Raw genomic sequence first — 22,605 nt, forward strand, 5'->3', positions numbered from 1 at the left:
AATTACTTCCACAGAGCTGTGTGTAATGTTTAAAGCCAAAACAAATTTTTTTAAAAACTCTGTCTTTAAATAAAAGAAAAGTTAACTGACCTTTAACATTCTGATTTTTAAAATGTGTAAAGTATCTTTTGGAGAATATAAAGATGTCCTACATAGTTTAAAAACAACATGGCTATCAAAAATGGAATCACGTGATGGGAAATACTGCCTGAAGATAATGTCAGGGGAAGCATCCAGCAAGATTTGTAAATTCTGTAGCATAATTAAATCTAGTTGCCTTGATCATGGTCTGATATGGAGATGGTTTCAATGTTTGCAGAACTGGTAGGCTTGTAACGAAGTCCAAACCATTCCCAGCTTGAAGCCCGAGGCTATTATTTCAATTTTACACTTATTTAGGTGGGAAAGGGCCTTAACTTAGAATGAGCACTTGGATCTCACTCAATAAATTCAATGGCTATAAATCTAACCCATGATTCATTTCCATCATTCCCTTGGGATGAGAAACAAGAAAGAGTCCACGACGTGCTAATCACCACATTCTGGCTGGGGAACCCCAAAGAAGGAAAGAATTGTGGGGTCACAGCATTACAGGGACAGTGGGGAAAAAATCTCTTTGTCCAACACTCTCACATACAGACTTGTGCCCCTTTTAACTATTCAAACTACTATTCGTCCATTGTACATAGACACCCAGAGATGTTCTTAGACGTCTCTGTTTGATGAGACGCCTTAATGTTTCTCAGACTCCTTACAATCAGCAACATATGATTCAATTATTTTGTTTTCTGTTAATAATTTTCTCATCCTTTCCCAATTCCTGCAACTAACGCTGAGGGAGGAGAAGCCAAAGCACACAATTCATTGTACTTACTTCAGTGTCTAGCACAGGAATTTCTTACTAATGCATGAGTGAGAAGATTCATGAACCAAGTATATCCAATTCATTACAAGCTGTCTTAAATCAAAGTCCTTTAGTTTGAGCATACCTGTCTAATCATTTGACTCTTCCTCATCCTCTTCTCTACATGCTCATTGTTAGATTAATAATAACAATGATAGGGCGCCTGAGTGGCTCATCGCTTAAGCATCTGCCTTCAGCTTGGGCCATGATCCCAGGGTCCTGGGATTGAACCCCACATCAGGCTCCATGCTCAATGGGGAATCTGCTTTTCCCTCTCCCTATCCCCACTCATGTTCTCACTCTCGCTCTCAAACTCTCTCTTAAATAAATAAAATCCTTAATTTGTTTTAAAAAATAATAACCATAATGGTAGGTTATAATAGATTAAAGATGATAATAGATTAATAATGGATAGATAATAGTAATAGATTAATAATAATAATAATAATAATAATAATAATAAAAGATACCTGTGAGGGTATATAAATATGGCACCTTATCTATGAGGCCTTGAAATAGCTAAGTGGCACAGGTGCATCTCTCAAAGGAAATGTATGTGTAGGTATCATTGTCAAGGAAAAATGAAGTAACTATTTTTAGCTGGGTCTCTAGACCCATATGTTAATATATAGCTCCCAGAAATTGGGCTGGACAATGCACAAGACTTTACCTATCCCCAGCTATCATTCCCTCATCCTCAAAGCACAGTCCTGGGTCACAGAACTTATACTATTGTTACATTCTATAGTACCAAAGTGAAATCACCCAGAAATGCAGAGAATAAGTGTCAATTAGTTTGGAGAGAGTAACTCTATAACAGACACCCATAATATCCTAGCGGCTAAACACAATTCAGATTTATTTCTCATGTTGCAGTATGAAATAAGTTTGGGAGGAGGGGAGCTCTACTCCACGTAGTCTCTCTGGGACCTAGTAGGGCTCTTGAGGCCTCCTCTTGATGGAAAGAGAAGAGATACATGGAACTTTTTTTTTTTTTTTGAGAATAGTACAGGTCACTTGGATGCACATCCAGGAACCCAACCACAGGGCAATCCTTAAATATAAGAGAGTCACTTAGCGGCATGCCCAGGAAAGCAAGAGAATGGTGAACACCTAGCCAGTCTCTGTTATAGAGCACCAATACTTGTCCCCAAAACTTAGTTTCTTAACTGGTCTAAGCCACTTACAACAGGCAGTCATGGCAAGTAGGAGTCCCCATGGGAAAATAAAAGACCATATGTGGAAGAAGGCAGAGAAAGCAAGTTCATAAAAATCCTGAACTTTTAGTTCCCAATAAAGGTGACCCATCGGTGTCCCAGCTTCTGAATTATTCACCTAATATCCTATTCTAGGAGAGTAACAGTATTGGGAGGTAATAAATATGAGACAAATAAAACTCTGTCTTCAACTAGCAGCCAATGCCCGATTCCCCCTGAAAACCTGTATTCTCATCCTGTGTTCTCCCTATTTCCATCTTCTGCTCAGTACTCAGGCATAGTTCCTAGAAGCCAAAAATCTTGCCTGTGGTGTATTTACTGTCACTAAAAGTATGAGTTTTCAAGGCATGATTTTGGGTTTTGTTATTGTTTGTCCTCAGGGACTATGTCTTCATTTCAGATCATTTCTCACCAGGCAGTAGTGGGCAGTAGTTGATAATTAATGATAGCGAACCTGGATCCTTCCTCCGTGTCTGTTCTGGAAACGCTATTCTAACCACCGAGTGTTATCTAGTTAGTTCTTCTAACAACCTGGGAAGTAGGTCTTAATGTTATTTCCTGCACTTCCCTGCCTCGGAAACTGGAACAGAAAGAGGTAGCTTGTCCATGGTCACATAGCCATAACTGGGGCCAGAAGTCCCACAAAAAAAAAAAAAAAAAAAAAAAAAAAAAAGAACAAGATCTTAACCACCATGTTCTACAGCTTTGGTGCCAAAGGCTGAACATCCCCGAAGAGTATTAAGTGAGAAACAGATAAGCATGATTTTGCACTCAATTATTGTTTTTTCTGTCAAAAATAGAACGTTTAAGTTTATTTAAACAGCAAAGCATAACACGACTGTTACCATGGCATTACATTTTTAAAGATTTAGAGCAAAATATACAAATATAAGTTCCTAGATACAAGTCAGCACCTTTTCCACTAATCTTAACAACAGAAAATCTTAACCCTTTCCTCCTGGACTTCATACTTCTTTAATACACTTTCTCATCGATGGCACTTTTCATCCTTTTGCTCTTTTGACTTTGTTACATTGCATGGAAACTTAGAGAGTTAGTTTCTGGACGTCTCAGAAAAGAATATACCTCCTTTATTCCCATCTTCCCATAGATATTTAACATATATATATATATATATATATATATATATATATACACACACACATATATATATTCTCATTGCTTTTCCATTCTATTCAGAAGAATTTCCTCCACTGGCCAGTTATTTTTACTACATGTCTATATGTTGCACAAGATGTAAAGCTTTTGTGTTTTTTTATTTCCTATGATCTATTGCTCTGGGTAGGACATACTGTGTGCTGTTCAACAGCAGTGCCAAGGATAGCAATTATTTTGCTCCAGATCTTCTAAGAAAAAGCATTAAGTGTTTGCCATTAATTACGTTATTGTAGGGCTTTCATCATTTAGATGTTTTTTTTATCTGGATGAGAAAGCTCCCTTCGACTCATGGTTTGTAGAAAGTTTATGTCATGAACAGGTGTTAGGCTTTGTCACGTGGTTTTCTTGCATCACTTGATATGATCACAAGATATTTGTCCTCTTTTAGCCTGCTCTTTTGGCTGAGTGCATTAATTGATTTTTAAATACTGAACTAGGTTTATGTTCCCAAGAGAAATTCCATAAATGCCTCAGAACAGAAGGAAAAATGAAAATAATGGAGAAATGTCATTATTGCTTTTATTTGCCGTCAATCATTCTTCACGTGTGTCACAAATATTTTGATTGCCTTGAAAAAAGAACAAAAAGTTTTGTGAGAGGTAGGAGGGTCTCAGTTTCCATGAGATGGATGGGCCAGGGTATCAGGGCAGGAGGCACTCTCCCCTTCCTTGTGCCCAGGGGAAGAGACAAGAATGGAAGTAAGATAAGAGCTGATGTTCAAGAGAGGATGGGACCCAGAGCCGGAGGCCTTGCTGGACCTTTCCAATGTGTGGCTGAGCTGTTGCCTGCACTTTCTGAGAATTCCAGATGGTTTGCTCAATTGCTCTCACCATCCTTCCGTGCTCCCTCCATCTCCCTACCCTCAGAGGTATCTCCCTAACCAGTAAATCAAATCTTATTGCTAAACTCTTCTTGCCACTCAATTCCCCATTAGGCAAGTAGGTCCTAAATCATTTGTGGGTGATGATTCAGGTTCTATGTTCATCTCTCAGGTTGTAGGTTTTTATCTTTTCATTGTCTGCACGGGTCGTGTAAATTTGGGCTTTGCACATTTAATAACCTGTCAGACAAGGCAATCGAATTATTGGAGAATCTTTTTTCTTCTTTCTTCTTTTTTCTTTTTTCCGTCCAAGGCATCACATTGAAATTGAGCCTTCTCTCCACCTCTATGGGTCAGCAAGCACAAGCTTTCCTGACAGGAACCTCCTAGAGCCTCAACACTTTATCCAGGGTCCTACTCCTTCCTCTCCTGCCTACTCAGTGCAAAGAGGGGTTCCTCCTCTCACCTGGTTGTTAGAATCCCAGGTCCCTATAATCTGCATATGGACCTGGGGTTTCTGGTTACTCTAATCACTTCGGCTTAAAATATTTTTGCTTGTTTGTTGGCACCTAGAGATTTCCTTTATTTTCTTGTTTTTTATCAGCTCTCCCATGCATTAAATGTCAAAAAATAGTGTAGGCAGCATTTCTGTTGCTTCTAGTAAAGGAATGGCCTTCATATCTCTTTGGGCCATGAAGTCACCAGAAGTGACACTGTACCCCTAGAAGCAGCTTCACTGTTTCCCTTTGATACTTTGCTCCTGGTATTTCTATGAGAGTCTGGCTCCCTTCACATGCTTCCCTGGGATTGACACCCTGGCTTACTTAACTTCGTAACCCTGTTGCCTCATCTGGCCTACGCAAGGTGCTCCTGAAATCACTGCATGAACGACAGTGTGTGAGACAGTGTGGGCAGTGTGTGCTAACCTCTAGAAGGGAAACTTTTTTCTTTTTATTTGAGCCTCAGGAATGAAAAGTGTTACTGTTTGTTTAGTAGGAGCCTGGGTCAGATCTGTGAGCTTGGTGTGGAGGTACATACAGCATACATCTGACCATATTACTAATCCAAGGCACCCGCTCTGTGAGCTACAAAAATAAATAAATGAATAAATAAATAAATAAATAAATAAATAAATAAATAAATAATAAATAAATAAACCCTCAAAGGACCCTATCATTTAAAAACCTATGTTTGCAACCAAAGTCCACCACGCCTCCTCAGGCTGAGCCTAAAATAACTCTTTTCTCTAAAAGTCGCAGCATCCTGGCACTTAACAATAACACAAAGGAGAACCCTAGCCCAGAGCAGCTGTTTGTTTTTATAGGACTGAGAGCAGCTCTTTTTAAATGAACACAAAGCTCCCCATAGGTTCAGGGGTTTTGTTCGGCTGTTTTTCTGAACCCCTCAAAGCTCATCTTATGAAATTTCAGCGAGACCCCTCCCATCCATCCCAGTCTCAGCCTGGACATTCACCTCAGCTTGCTGCTTACCAACTCAGACGTTGGACAGACAGACATACAGACAGAGCAGCCTCCTCTCTTGCTGTGTATGCCAGCAGCAGAGGTATTCTGGACTGGATGCCCGCAAACCCTGTGATGGAAACAGCAAATGCCTCTCAAAGGCCACAGTCCCTGCCTGATAGGACCTGGGTCCTGAGCAGCTGAGGTCCATGGGGCCTGCAGACATTTAACCACTCCCTCCCTCCACTGCAAGAAGGAGTGGGCAAGAAAGGGAAGCCAGAGGAGCAGGTGCTGAAGCCCTGAGAGGACCTCTGAGTAGACACACCAGGTCACACATGGCTGTAACCCCCACACTCCACCCCTTCCATCCCAGGGACCCCAAAACGCCACTTGCCCACTAGGGCAATCGGCCAAGGCTGTCATGGACAGAGGACCTGACAGGTACAACCAGCGCCTTCTGGTTTCCACCTGGATCAGAGGCATTCGTCCATCTGAGCACCTGAGCCCGTCCGTCTGCTAAACCGGAGACGAGACATGAGGAGCTCCTGTCTGGCACATTCCCAGTACAAAACATAGATGATAAATGTTCCAGGAGTAAGGAAATCACTCCTGCCACCCCAGCGAGTGCCCGGTGTGTCGAATGTTCTAGGCACAAAGTCGAAATGGTTTCGGTGGTGTGGCTTCTCCTGCACAATCTCTAGACCTTTCTGAGTCCTGAGTTCATTGGACACGGGAGGAACTTCATGCTTCCTGAGCATCTCGGAGGGAGGGGATCATTTCTGCCTGTGTGCAAGCTACTGAGGGACCAGTTGCATCTAATGGTGTATGATTCTCCTCCTGTCTGCCCAAGCTCAAACTGGAGGGCCAAGGCCACTGCAGGAACCAGCCGCCTGGCTCAATGGGAGGCATTCATTCATTCATTCATTCATTCATTCATTCACTCATTCATTCAGCATTTGTGAATGGAGCACTTGTTCAGGGCCAGGGACTCCGCTGGGCTCCGGAGCAGCTAGTGTGGGTGGGAGGTGCTGCTCCAGAGCCCTGAGCATCTTGTCCATCCCTGCACTCCAGCGGTTAGACGCGAACAGCTGAGTCACACATAAAGCATGGCTGTCTGTGTGAGGCTCACAGCAATGCCGTCGGGGTGAAGAACCCTCCCAACAGAAGCAGAAAGGTCTATGGTCATCCACAGGGGCCCCAGAGGAGTTTGCTGAGTGCTCTGAGGTCCCCCTGGGGCTGCTTATCACTTTCTCCGAGGACCATTACCCAGAGGTGCCACCTGACACCACTCTAAAAGCAAAACAAAAACTCAAGTGCACAAGCTTGTTAAAATACTCAGATGCCCACAAATGCAGAAGCAAACGAGACCCCAAATGAGGCAGGTTCTGCGTGCAGCCAGACAAACAGCAGGAGATTAGGTCCCTGTTGAGGCCGCACTGAAGTGTTAGGAGAACAGAGCAAGTCCACAAAGCTTGCAGAATCTCAGCTTCCTCCTCTGTGAAATGGAGTGTGGAGAAGGAAGGGGATGATTCCTGTCTGCCTTTGCCAAAAACAAAACAAAAACAAAACAAAACAAACAAAAAAAAAACAGGATGCCTGGTTCAACTTGAATTTCAAATATGTTTGAATGATTTAGAAAGCATGCCCATGCAGTATCTGTCCACCCCACCCCACCCCCCAATATTTTTATTTGCTATCTTTGGCAACCCCGGTGCTGCAGAAATTGAGGTTATTGGTTACAAAGGGGATGATGCTGGGCGACCTGTGTAATAGGATCTGAGCAGGGCGTGCCTACTTTGCTGCTCCTGGAGGCAGGGGTTGGACCTCCACAGGCCCCACACCCGCCAGTGGGGCAGAGGCTCCATGAACAGTATGTTGAATTGGGCAGAATGATTCAGTGATACTTAGGTGGCATTTCTAGCAGAGCAGCTGCTGAGGCAGGTGGCTGAGAAGCTTGCAGAGAACCCGCAGGAATTGCAGCGTGCAGGAGGGGCGAGGGAAATAACAAAACCTGGCTGGTGCATGGTCAGAGCAGAGGTCTCATAGCCAATTAGTGATTCCGTGACAATGCGTCAGCGTTCCTCCTGTGACATCTGTCCCCAGATTATGAAAATAATTGATGTGCATTTGAAAAATTGAAAACAATAGAGAAGGAATTAAACAAGACAGAAAAATATTAAGAACCTTTTCATCTATAACCTCACAGCCCAGAGATAACCACAATTAATGTTTCATTCTAGATTCATAGTATATCTGATATGTATATATACACACACACTTAATGTATATATTAATATATAAATATATATCATACCTAATGTATACTTAATTATATAGTATATAGTATACTTAAGTATAATGTATACTTAATTATATAAAGTATACTTAATTATAATATATATGTATATACTATATATTATACTTAATGTATATATATATATTTAGAAAACAAAGCCCTTATTATACTCCATGTATAATGGAGTGTGCCTAGCCTTTTCAGATTATTTTATTGTGAGCATTACCTCATGTCCTTAACTATTCTCTGAGAACATAATTCCAGTGTCTGCCTATTATCAACTTTTGTATGGGTCGTAATTTATCACACTGATCCCTAACCATTGGAAATGTAAATTGTGGGACACCTCAGTGGCTCAGTGGTTGAGCATCTGCTTTCAGCTCAGGTCGTGAACCTGGGGTCCTGGGATCGAGTCCCACATCGGGCTCCCTGCATGGAGCCTGCTTGTCCCTCTGCCTGTGTCTCTGCCTCTCTCTCTCTGGGTCTCTTATGAATAAATAAATACAATCTTTAAAAAAAAAGGAAATTTAAGTTGTTTTTGGCTCCTTAGCATTATGAGTGAATATATTTTCTATGTTGACGGTATTAACCCTTTACCTATCATAAATATTCTATTATTTCCAACATTGGACATTGCCATGTACTTTTATAGTGGTTTTGATGTCTTTCATATATACCCAAACTAATTTTTTTCATTGTTCTTTGCCTCAAATATTTTTACTTAAGAATTACTTTGGTCTTAGATGTGTGTACTTTCTTTTTGCTGTTACAATTTTATTTTTCTCTCAAGTATTTGATCTATTTGGTATTTATCTTCTTGGTGCTATATTGCTGTTCGTGATATAACTGATTTTTATAACAGCCAAGTTTTCCAGTAATATTTACTAATGAGTGCATCATTTCTCCAATTATTTGAAGGTTACTTCTATCATATATACTGTGGTTGCTATCTGTTCTCTTCCATTGCTCCATCTTGTGACACCACCACATTGCTTTGATTATTGGAATTTTATAAGCGTTTTATCAAGTCTCCACATTGCCCTTTTTAAATAAAGTTGTCCATCCTTTTTCCTGTTATGTTTTCAAGTAATCTCCAGAATCACTTTTTCATGTTACAAATTAGTATCATTGTGAAATTTACTGGATATACTTCAAACTTACCTGTTATGTGGGGAGGAATTACATTTATTTATTTATTTATTTATTTATTTATTTATTTATTTATTTATTATTTATCTATTTATTTATTTTTGGGGGGGAATTACATTTAGAAAATAATGTCTCCTTCCAGGAATGAAGTTCCTTTCTCTAATATATCTTGATAAAACTGTGCAGTTCTTATTTATTTATTTATTTATTTATTTATTTATTTATTTATTTATTTTTGCAAAGACCCTGAATGTTTCTGTTTCAAAGTATTCCTAGCTATTTTGTATATTTTTTTCTTCACTTGATAAATTTCTTTTTTAAAAAGAATGTGCTGTTTGGCTTTTTGAAGGAATCACTGAGGCTTTTGTGGTAGTGGTAGTTGGTGCTTGTTTACTTTGTATTAGCCAGTGTTCTGCGTAACTTATGAGTTTTAACGGATTTTTAGTGGCATCTCTTGTTTTTCCGAGGAAAAAAATCATCCACCACCTGAAAATGACAACTTTGTCTTATTGCTATTAATTATCCCTCTTTTTTCAGTTTTTTTTTTTTATTGCTTTGGATAGAACTTCAAAATATAGTATAACTGTGGTGATGACAGGTGAATACCCAAGCCCAGTGAAAATTCTCTCATTACACAATTGTATGGAATCTTCACTGGGTTAAAATGTGTCCTTTCTTCTCATAGTAAGAACCCCCCTTTTTTGCAGCACCTGAGCGGCTCAGTCAATTAAGTATCTGCCTTCAGCTCAGGTCGTGATCCAAGGGTCCTGGGATTGAGTCCTGCATCGAGCTCCCTGTTCAGTGGGGAGTCTGCTTCTCTCTCTCCTTCTGCCTGCTGTTCACCCTGCTTGTGCTCAGTCTCACTCTTTCTCTGTCAAATAAATAAATAATTTTTTTTTTAAAAAAAAGAATCACCTTTTTTCTTCAGTTTGCTAATAGTGATATTTGATTTTATCTAATACATTTTTTATGATGATGCTTACATGATTTTTGTCCTCCTGGCTGTTCATGGAATATATCTTCATTTCCTAATATCAACACATTCCTTCATTCTTTAGAAAACAATGCAACTTAGCCATGGAGCATGATTTGTTGGCATCATATCAGATTCAAATTCCTAATATTTTCTCTCTGGTTGGACAATGGGAAAGCAGTTTTTTTTTTTTTCTCTTGTGCTGTGGTTGTTAAGTTTTAAAACCAGGGTTATGATAGCTTTATAAAACTAATTAGGAAGCTTTGGATGTTCTTCTATCCTTTCAAACAGTTTACAGAGTAGAAGAATTATCTGTTCTTCAAAGTTGGAAAAAAATTGTTCATGAAAACATTTGAGCCAGTGCCTTTTTTGGAGGTAAGTCTTTGACAACACTTTCAATTTCTTCTTCCCTAGTTATGTTTTCTATTCAGCCTGTCTGCTTCATCCTGAGTCAATTTTGCTCATTTATATTTTCCCAGAAAATTACCCATTTCATTGAGATGTTCACATGTATTAGCCTAGAGCAGCACATGATATTCTCTTATAACGCTTTTAAACTCGTATCTACAGCATCATTCCCTTGTAACCAATTTTGTAACCAATTTTGTACATTTGTGTTTTCTGTCTTTTATTTGTAATTAGTTTGTTTATATTTTTGATTCAGTTATGATTCTAATAAGATTCAAATATCAGACTTTTTGAAATAAATGTTTTCATTTTCTTCTCTTTCCTAATGAATTTTTGCTTCTTTATTATTTTTTTTCCTTTCTGCTTTCCTTAAAGCACATTTTGCTATTCTTTTCACATATCTTATTTGAGTGCTTAATTATCTTATACTCATCTCTTCTTGATAACAATGCAAATATTTAAGACTCTGCAGTTGCCCTGAGTGTAAATGGGGCAGAATTAGATTTCCCCTTCATAACTACATATGTTATTTATATAGCATTTTGTCTTAATTTTATGAGTTTGGGTTTGTTTTATTTAAACTGGCATTAGTTGGGGTGCCTGGCTGGCTCAGCCGGTGTAATGTGTGACTCTTAATCTCAGAGTCATGAGTTCAAGCCCCACATTAGGCATAAAGATTACTTAATAAAAAATTTTTAAGATTTTATTTATTTGAGAGAGAGAGAGAGAGAGAGAGAGAGAATGAATGAGGTGAAGGACAGAGGTAGAAGGAGACTCCCCACAGAGCAGGGAGCCCAATGTAGTGCTCAATCACCAGACTCTAAGATCACAACCAGAGGACTCAGATGCAGATGTTTAACCCACTAAGCCACCCAGGTGCCCCAATAAAAAATGTTTTTAAATAGAAATAAATAAACTGGCATTAGTAGTTTATAGATTTTTGTTGTTTCCTTTACAGTATGTTTAAATCATGCTGTTATAAAATTTCTGCTTTGGGCAATATACATCCTAAGTTTTATTTTGTCGGTAAATAAATGGCCAGTTTATATTAACATGTCATGGCATTTTAAAGTAAAGCGAATTCCATTTTTTAAGGGTTCAAATTTGGTATATGTGTATTATTCTCATTATCTTTTATGCATAAATGCATTATGATCTTAAATATTTATGACTTCTTGCATTTATTAAAGAACAGAATGATTTACTAAAGTATTGTGGTTCTCTTCACTTCTCCCTGTATTTGTAGTTGGTAGTCTTTTATGGAATTTGATATAATATTAATTAGTCATTATATTTTTATGGTGGACACCTTTTGAGATCTAGTGTGACATAATATTGACCATTGTTTTTTCTGTGTAAATTATTGTGTCTTTCATCTTTACTTCAACAGAAATATTTTCACTCATCTTTCTTTGATTATCTGTTTGTGGGTAATCTTTATCAATTTTACTTTTAACTTTATGAGTTATTTCAGATGTATTGTCTTTAAAGAAACAAAAAAAGAGACTAAGAATACCTACTTTGTACAGGTGTTTTAAGGATTAAATGAGATAATACAATGAAAATGATCCCTGTAGTATTTGACACAGAAAATGCTCATTAGGTACTAAGAAATAGTAATAGCAAACAGCATGCTTTAAATTTTTTAAACAAAATTATAATTTAAGATTTTACTTAAGACAGTAAAGAGCCTAATTGCTTTTATTGTCAAATGACTTATTTGGGGCATATTTCTTGACATCTTGTTTTGTACTTTCTAGTTTTTGTATGCCCTTTGCTTTTTCCTTATTTGTTCATTACTTTCTCTCCAGTGAGTCAGGCACCATGATAAGTGCTGGGACGCTGTTGTGAGCATAGGTGCATCTAGCCTGACCTCAGGGGCTTACATTCTAGCAGGCACACGTGAATCAAATGAACACTCAAATGACATGTGTAATTACAACCACAGCAAGTGTTTGGAGGTTTGTTGTAAAAGTATAGTCACAACCACCTTGGATTCATATAAATGTTGTCAAAGGCCTCTCCATATCTGATGTACAATGAGGACAAGATGGTGGCCTCACAGGTGTCCATCAGTAGCATACGATTAAAGGGTAAATGGTTAATTCCTTTATAACCAAAATTTCCTGCCTGATGCGTCCCAGATGGCCCACACTGGAATCTCTCAGACTGGAAGACAAATAAATGTTGTTCTCTGATGTGATTCAATATTTCCAGGAGGAAAATCAACAGAACATTCCATTCCTTAGGTAAAAAATGTAAGGTCCCAGGCTGCACATCAAAGAGGAATAAAACCCCACGGAGTCACTAGGTATTTAATAACATGTGTGTCTTCTTTGTGCTAAGTACTGAGCTAAGCACTCCAAGTGCAATGAAAATAAGGCATGATTCCTACCTCAAGGAACTGCCAGCTGTAGGAGAGGCATGAAGAAGCATGGACAACAGAGGACTCAGGAATTGGACATCATGTTGGGGGCAGTCATAACCCTCTCCAAATATTGGAATGCGGGAAGCTACAGTATCTTTGTCCCCCCAGTCAGAGCTGTGTAAAGATAGAATGAATTTCCTCAAGAGGAACAATGTTCTCCCGTGGGTTCTGTGGGCTGTTCCTTCAACTTCTTTATCTCATCTCACCTGTCAATTCAAGATGCCCTGTATGTATGACTCTTTAATTTTTTTTTTTACGCTAGGAGTTCCCCAAGATGCAGAGAGATACTGCAAAATATAGTACTTATCCATGTACCTAATACCTAATTTTATTAAATGTTAACATTTTTGCAAATCTACCTTGAAACTTTTTTTTTTAAAGATTTCATTTATTTATTCATGATAGTCACAGAGAGAGAGAGAGAGGAGAGAGAGAGGCAGAGACGCAGGCATAGGGAGAAGCAGGCTCCATGCACCGGGAGCCCGACGTGGGATTCGATCCCGGGTCTCCAGGATCTCACCCCGGGCCAAAGGCAGGCGCCAAACCGCTGCGCCACCCAGGGATCCCTACCTTGAAACTTTTTAAAAAATTTTTTAAAAGATTATATTTTGAGAGAGACAGAGAACAGGAGCAGGAGGAGAGGCAGAGGAAGAAACAGACTCCCCGCTGAGCAGGGAGCCTGACATGGGGCTTGATCCTAGGACCCCTGAGATCATGACCTGAGCTGAAGGCAGACACTTAACTGACTGAGCCCCCCAGATGCCCCTACCTTGGAACTCTTTAATTAAGGGGTAAAATTTTAAAGATCCAGTTGAAGCCACCTGTGTCCCCCTATTGATCCCATTTCCCTTTCCTCTGAGCTCAGAACCATCAACTGAAGCTAATGTGGTCTTTGCCATCAGCATTACTATATATTTCCTGAATCATACACCTGATTTTTTTTTCCTACAACTTTTCCCCGAAGCCTCCTACTTGCTCACAACTCTTCAGCAGCTCCCCAGCGGGAACCCCATTGTTCCAATGGCTTCTCAAATCACATTAGTCTTCTGGAATCCCCTTGAGAATTTCCAAATTATATAAAAAGATTCCAGGCTTGTCCTTGGGGACTTTACAATGTTCCAAGGATTCTCGACCTTGGCTCTGTTGTGGCTTGGGGCAGCACAGTTCCTTGCTGTGGGGCCGTCCTGTGTGTTGTAGAACATTTAGTGGCATCCCTGGCCTCTCCCCACTAGATGCCAATGGCACCCACCCCTGCCTCAGCGATAACAGTCAAAGATGTCTCTGGGTATTGCCATAGTAACCCTGTCTTTTATTTTCTGTAGTTCTGATGCTCTGACATCTGGGGCCTTACTGCCCCTGGAGGGACTGGTCCTCCCAAGGGTTGACCAGTCCCTAGAGATAATAAACAACTTGCCCACAAGTGTGCTTTTCAAGTACGAACCAACCAAACCAGAGCCTGCACCCCAACCACCTCCTCTGTGGAGCTCTCACACTCCAGGCTAGCTCCCAACTGCTCTAATCTCTCCAGGGCCAGGTGCCAGACAACTAGGGACAGCCCTGTGCCCCAGAGCCCACTGAAATCATTCAACTAGCCAATCCTAAATTGCTGGCTGGTTTTACCCCATGAAAACCACAACAGAAGCTCAGGTCTCGGGTTCCCTCTATCTAGTACTTCCACATGTGGCCCTCCGGGTGTGACATGCCCCCTTCCCTTGGGACCTGAGAGTAATAAACTGTCTTTTCTACGGCAGTTGTTGCCTGACCTGTTGGCCTTACCATACCACATATTTTCTATTAATGCACTTTATTTTCAAGCCATTGCCAAGTGACTCCTGCTGCAAAACTGCCCCAGATGAAGAATGACTGAGTTAACCTAAAATCCGGATGTCTGTATATATTTTTTAAATTATCTGGGTGAATTGAGATCATCAAGATTGGGGAACCCTAACCTTTAGACTTCATGTACAAAGATTTGAGCCTGGCATTCAAGGCCTCATGCAGTCCGACCCCCTCTGGCTCAAATTCCTTCCTCTCTCCTGCCTAACACTTCACTGCTCTGGTCCTCTGGTCCTGCAGCCTGACCCTTGGCTACACGCTGATCCCTCTCACTTCCCAACTTTTGTTCCAAACGCAGACTCAAGCTTTTCTGAGGAACTCTCAGACTTCTAATCTCATATGTATTTTTTAAAATAATAAATGTTTATTTCTTGAAGGAATTAACTCACCACTTGTTAGACACATCGGAAACTGCTGAAACACTCCCCTGGTGCCAAACGCTTGACAACCCCTCATGCAAATATGAGGCAGTGATTGCAAATTGACTCTTGGTAACAAACGTCAAAGGACTTCTCATTGTTTAATTTTCTATGTTTCGGTCGGTGTTTGATTCCTGTCTCTGTCTTGAATTAGACTGAAGGCTTACAAGGTCAAAGACAAAGTCTATTTTTGCTTATCCTACTGTCCTCATTACTTCACAAAGTATCTGACAGTAAACATTTGGTGAAAAAATGAATAATTGATTACTTAATTAACCAATTAATTACTGTGTTATCTTGTCTTTTCAACTTGATATCAGGCTCCTGCAGATTATTTGTTTCCATGTTTCCTTCCAGCCTCATGAATATAGTTATGTTTAAGCAGCACATATTGAAACAATAAATGATAAGTATTATCTGAACTACATTAGCGTTATCAGTTGTGCAGTACAGAGACTGGGTGACAGATGCCAAGTACTCATTTGTTTTATTTTTAAAAATGGGCAGACTCCCTTTGAACAAGAAAAAAAAAAAAAAAACAAACACCAACCAACCAATTGCATTTGAAAAGAAATATGATGTTATTTGTGACAATTATGTCATTGCTTACCCAGGAAGGACAGATTTCATTAAAACTGAGCACTGGTTCCTAAAACCAAAACCACCTCTGCAACTGATAAATGTCATGGTTCTCAGGAGGCTTCCAGAAATTGGAAAGAATTAGCAGAGAGTGCTTGCTGCCATTTTTATTTCTGTCCCTTATACCCAGATGCCCTGCAGCCTGGAAAGAAACAAATCATATTTTCCAATGTCAATGTTTTCCCACTTTGGCATCCTAATTTCTCACAGAGGAAAAAAAAAATCCTTTCTAATGCTAGGTTTTTGTGGGGTTTGTTTTTGTTTTTGTTTTTTTATTTCTGAGTGATAATTCGGTGCATGTTCATGAAATGCTAGCTTGACAGTTCACTGTGAAAATGACCAACCCCAGCCAGACTCCTTGCAGACCTTGTACCACCCAGAGGGGGCCTCTGAGGGTCAAGAGCAGGAGTAGTCAACAGGTTTGTGCCCCAAAACCTTCTCACCGTGCTTTCCACCACCACCGTACTCATGCAATTAAGATCTAATTGGTTCCCCAATTTGGGATTTAGTCTGTATCTAAAGGGCCTGAATACCCAAAATAAAATGCCAAATTATGAAGGTAGCCTACTGATGTGATGGAATGAGTCAGACCTCCTCTCTCAAAGAATAAATAGAAGACACCCTGACGGCTCTTGAGTGTCAAGGGGATTTTTTGACCATAGTTTGTATAATAACTGCCAGCGCCGAGATCCCAAGAAAACTCTCTGTTCTTTCTGTAATGTACAAACCTTCGAACTTCCTTGAGAAAATAAATCTGTACCTCAAAATTTATATTCCAAGGTTGGAAAACAAAAGCACAGTCACCGTTGCTCAAAGCAGGATGGGCATGTTTGAAATGGGCCGAGGTAATGGCTGTCCTAAGAGCCAGGAGCAAAACCGACTTTGCTGCCTCACCGTCTATGCAGGGGAGCTGCTTACTCCAGAGAGCAAGATTCACCTCGGGGCCACGCAGGGTTCCTGGCCCTGTCCTCTCCTGCTTCTTCCTCTGTGGCCCCTCCATCCTCACCTCTGCCCCCAAAGGCTCTTCCCCTTCTTGCCTGTGATACCACCTATCTCCTTACCTTGTGTCCCTGGCTCTCTCCCTTTCTCCCCTTTTATTTTTTTAAGATTTTATTTATTTATTCATGAGAAAGAGGCAGAGACACAGGCAGAGGGAGAAGCAGGCTCCCTGCAGGGAGCCCAAGGTGGGACTCCATCCCGGGTCTCCAGGATCACACCCTGGGCTGAAGGCGGTGCTAAACCCCTGAGCCACCCGGGCTGCCCTCCCTTTCCCCCCTTTGCCCCCCCCCCCTCTTCTCTGAGCCCTGCAGTGAATCCTTTTTCGGCCTTTCCTCCTTCCTTAGAACTCTCTGCACCCCTTTTACGATGTGAATCTTCCATAGATCCCTATAAAATTAGATGTGCTTAGAACAGATACATAGAGGCACCTCCAAGCCAAAGTCAGAGGAACCCAAGAACCCTGTCTCTGTCACGATACTCAAGCCTTCTTCAATGTTAACAGTGGCTGCTTACAGACCTAGGAATGGATGTACCATAGTTGGAGAACCGTTCTGATAATGGGACTTCTCAGGCTCTAGGAATCCAAGATGCAACTACCGCATCCACCCTCTGGTCTCTGATGAATTCATATCCATGCTACGATGGGAATTGGTTTCTCCAGAGAATACGGGAGGCAAGCAAGCTGCATCCCTGCAAAGAGATTCTCTAGTAGCGGCACCTGGGTGGCTCCATCAGTTAAGATTCTGCCTTTGGCTCAGATCATGATCCCAGGGTCCTGGGATGGAGCCTCACGTTGGGCTCCCGGCTCAGCAGGGAGTCTGCTTCCTCTCCTCTGCCCCTCTCTCCCACTCATGTTCTCTCTCTCTCTGTCTCAAATAAATAAAATCTTTTTTCAAAAGACAGAGAGAGAAATTTTCTAGTAGTGGAGCAGAAATGGCTGCCCAAGCACCTGGTTTGGTTTAAAAAGCAATGAGTTAACTGGAGAAAGAGTGAGCAGAAAGAGCCAGAAGTAGGGTTTCAAGCTCAGGCTTTCAGCCAAGAAGAAGTGAGCCATATCACCCAGTTGTTCCACCAATGAATGGAAGCCCTGTTTTCCCAAGGCTTTCCAGTCCCCAGGGCCCTGTCTGCCTGGCCCCTCAGGACCCTATATCCAGGACCCAGTTTGGTCTTCTCTGCTGCATGACTGCTGGCTAGACAGGCTCGTGGTTGTAGTCCTTTCTCCTGTCCTCATCTCTTTAGAACTCAAGTCCCAGGAGCCCATAGACATTTTGAAAAGGACAACACCTTCACTAGCCTTTATCAGTCCTTCCGTGCTGACCAGCCACCAGCTGGAGAGGCAGGGCTTCTGTGTCTAGTTAAGGCAACTGATGCCTAACAGAGAGACAAGTGGGAATTAACTAATCCTGTAAATTAAAAAAAAAAAATCATAGCTCTAGGTCATACCAGACTCTATAAAGGATCACTTCACTTTCTCTTGGCTTACTCCTGTTTTCTTTTGTGTGTTTCTATACAGAAATTTATGGGTCAGAGGCATTCCTCTGTTTTTCCTGGTGGAAAAATGCTACTGAAACCAGAGACCCTTCAACAGAATCTGATAATTATTTTATTATGGAAGAAGGAAAAAAAAAAAAGAATGCACAGAGATTCTGGTTTACACATAATTCACAATCGTTAAGGTCCCAGAATGTGGTGCTAGGTAAGATACATATGCCTGTTGTTAGGGATGCATTTTGTGGTATTTCCAAGATAGCTGACATCCAAAGATCTGTTTATGAAAATCTCATAAATGAACACATGTATACATGTGTTCTGATGACAGATCACTTAATAAAACAGCTTTGAGGTATAATCGAAATATAATAAACTGTCAATATTTCAAGTGTCCAATTGAGTAAGTTTTGACATGTGTATACAATGTAAAACAACATCATAATGAGGATAATGAACATGTCAGCCATCAAGTTTTTACTTGTCTTTTTTTTTAAGAGATTTTATTTTTGAGAGCAAGAAAAATGGAGAAGATACAGAGCTTTCTCATACACCATCTATCCCCACACAGGCACAGCCTCCCCCATGATCAATATTCCCCCAGAGTAGTACATTTGTTACAATGATTAATCTACATTGACACATCATTATCTTCCAAAGATCATGGTTTACCTTAGAGTTTACTCTTGGTGGTTTAGATTTAATGGATTTGGACACATGTCTGATGACATGTATCCACAGTTATAGTATCATATGGAGTAGTTTCACTAAGCTAAAAATCCTCTCTGTGGATGAATAGATGAAGCACAGATCACTTTAAAAAAATTGTTTTATTCTGATTTGGCAAAGTGAGCACCAATATCATTGGGTAGAATGTAAAAATCGAAAAGAGAAGACCTGACTCCAAATCTCTTTCCTTCTGAAGTTAATGGTGATTCGTGAGCTCCTCCCATTCTCTCTTGCTCTCTTAATAAAGTTTTTGCTTTCTACTGTGCAGTTAGAACATACAGGTTTGTTTTGTTTTCGTTTTGCTAGCAGTGCACTGCATAATGCAGGAGAAATACCGTTATTTTCAAAGTCATCTATTTTACATCTGTAGACTATCATCAACAGAATATTTTTTGGCAGTATGAATTCAACGCATTTTCTTCTTTCAAGGCCTATACAATTCTTTTCCCCTCGGTTTTAGGTGCTTTTATTCCCCACTCTTTGCCTGGATATGTTTTTCTTATCTTCTAGATCTTAAGAAAATATAATGCCTGTCTTACAACCATCCTGACTTGTGTTTTTCCCTCTAGATTTGTGCTGTCCAATAAGCAGCCACTAGCTGCAAGTGGGTATTTACATTTAAATGAATTAGATTTAAATAAAATGTAAAATTCAGCCCATCAGCACATTACCCACCTTTAAAGTATTCAGAGACCACATATAGCCAGGGGCGACTATTATATAAACAGTTCAGGTAGAGAATATGTCCATCATCACAGATGTTTCCAATGAGGGCACTTAATCTAGATCACCTCTAATTTCTAATTTTATGTTAATCTGCAAAGAATTTTTTAATCAGTCATTTGATGTTTGTCTCCTCTGGGCCGTGCGTTATGTGTACAAGAATTGCAAAATATTGGCCAGCGCTCTGGCCCCAAGTAGGAACTCAATATTTTTTGAATGAAAGAAGGCAGGAGTCAAAAATATGGTGCTGGAGCATGTGAATGCAGGGCATTTTTTGGGCACTGGGAACAGCCTGAAGTCTCATTCCGTGCTAGACTGTGGCAGGGGAGCTGGGACTGAGACATATATTGCACAGACCCATTAGTTTGGAGGAAAGCCAGTAGCCTGGATGGCCAGATGAGAGAGCTAGCAATCACCATTAAGTGAAATGAAATGCACATTAAATCTCTTCCCAAATTTATCACACACACAACAGGTGAAATATGAGGTCATTCTTGGTGGGAACGGGGGAAAATGATTTTGAAACAGAGACCCACTCTAGAGCTTGGGGAAAAGCACTCATGCCCCCTGTATCATGTCCTATATTCCTCATCCAATTCTTTGGCAAATGCTTGGCCCAGAAAAAAACTTCCCCCATTTAGAGACACATAATAATCAGAAATAAACATAGAAGGATAAAACCTACCAAACCCAAACAACAGAGAATATACATCAGAAGAATTACTTTGCAAAGCTGAACAACAGTAAAAATAAACATCTATCCACAGAGGCAAAGAACTTTTTAATTGTGTCGGTGCAACACACAGCTCAAAGAAGAAATACAGGGATGGAACAAGACATGGTAAGACAATAGGAAGAAATAATAGAAGCTGAAAGAGCTCCAGGGAAAAAACAGAAGAGAGGGAAAAATCATTTAAAAACCTCAACCACACTGGAATGAACAAAAATTAAAATAAATATTGTTGAGAGAGAGAGACATGGAGGACAGACCCAGGGGAAAAAATGAGCAAAATAAGGGAAAAGGAGCAAAAGCTACAGAGAAAATGAGACAGTGGATAAACATGCATGTCATTGGTGAATCCTCAAGAGGAGACTAAGCAAATGAAGTAGATAAAAAGTATTCAAATATACAAGAGAAGAAACATTTTATAAAACAAAGGTGGGGGTATGTCTTTCAAAAGAGCCCACTGTGTCCCACAAAAAATTGGCATAGAATAATCAACCAAAATATACACATTAAATTTGCTGGTCTTTAACAACTACAGATTATATTCCTGCAACACCGAGCTCTTGGTATTTCCCTGTCACCCTCCCTCATAAAAAACTAAATAATAAAACACAAATTTTAAGAATTTTGAAAAAATTCAAACTGAGTTCAAAATTGTCTTAAGCAACATATGTCTGCATCCCCTCAGATAAGAAATGAGACCAAATGTTTTTTATACCACGACAGACATGTTCAAATATGCAAAACTAAAATAAACATAGGCTCCGTAAACCCTTCTGGAAAAAAACAAGTATTTGATAAAACCGAGATGAGATTTGCAAGAGATGAATGGGAGAAATGTGATAAAAACACAAGAAAGTGTTCATTAAATCAACCTAAACAAAAACTTGGCAAATTACCCCCGGGGGAGGGGAGGCAAAATTTTCAGTAATGTTGAAAAAGTAGAAAGCCTAATGAAATGTTCTACTTGGAGGGTACTCCTTTGTAAGGTGAATTAGCAAAATAAAAACAAAGGTCTAGTTGCAATAGATGGCAGTGGGCACTCCATTCAGTAACAAGTAAAATGTATCTGCTTAACACTGGAGTAACTGAGTCTTTATTTTTTTAAATTATTTTTTTGAGTCTTTAATTTACAAAAGAAGAAATGATAAAGGAAACCAATGAAAGCAATGCAAATAATGCAGGGATTATCACTACTGTGAACCAGCAGATTGTGGACGTAGGAAGAGGAGGATTATATAGCCTGTGTCGATTGGAGAGGTTGTCTGCAGGGTGGCCCTCAGTGAAGATGTGGATGCGAGAAGATGCCTCACCCCAGGATGTCTTGTGTATCAGCCTTCCTGTAAGCCACGTGGAAACATCTTGTGGCAAAACTCTGTAAATGACAAAATCAGCTAGAGGTGAGCAGGAGAGAAGCTTAGGAACATGCCGTCTCTTTGATTTTCTCACCTTTCATGGAATTGATAGCTCCAGCCTGCAGGTGATAAAGAAACAGACTTATGTATGTAGTTAAGTGACCGTATAAACATTCCTCGCTGTCAAATGGGAAATGTACACAACAAAATAAACAGATATTGCAAAGTAAGTGGGAGGAAGGAAGTATTTATAAGGTGACATCTTTTATATATATAAATATATTTATATATATATATTTTATTGAAGTTCGATTTGCCAACATATAGTATAACACCCAGGGCTCATCCCGTCAAGTGCCCTCCTCAGGGCCCATCACCCAGACAGTGACCTCTTCTCACCAAGATTTCCCTGCTATCCCCAGAATAAATAGCACCACTTCTACCCATTACCGGGCTCCTGACTCCCTGTTACTCTGTTGTTTGCCCGGCATTTATCACAACCAATTACATGTGCACCTGATGTTGTTACTGTTACCCTGGTTATTATCTGCTGCTCCTAAGTAGAAATTAGTTCCGTGAGGGCAGGAGTCCCATCTTGTTCACTGCTCTAATTTCAGCATCTAAAATTGTACTTGGAATATAGTAAATGCTCAATAAATATTTTTAATGTACAAATTAAAATAGAAAATGTAATTAAAAATAAAATAAAAAAATAGAATCACAGAAATAAACCAAGCATGACAATACACATGAATGAAATTAAATCATTTATTAGAAGGGGGAAAAAATCCCAGATTGAGTCAAAAACGTAAACCCAATAAAACATAGTAGTTAAAATATACAGACTCTGGGGTGC

The sequence above is a fragment of the Vulpes vulpes genome, chromosome 12 (assembly GCF_048418805.1).
Source record: "Vulpes vulpes isolate BD-2025 chromosome 12, VulVul3, whole genome shotgun sequence".
NCBI classification, from domain to species: domain Eukaryota; kingdom Metazoa; phylum Chordata; class Mammalia; order Carnivora; family Canidae; genus Vulpes; species Vulpes vulpes.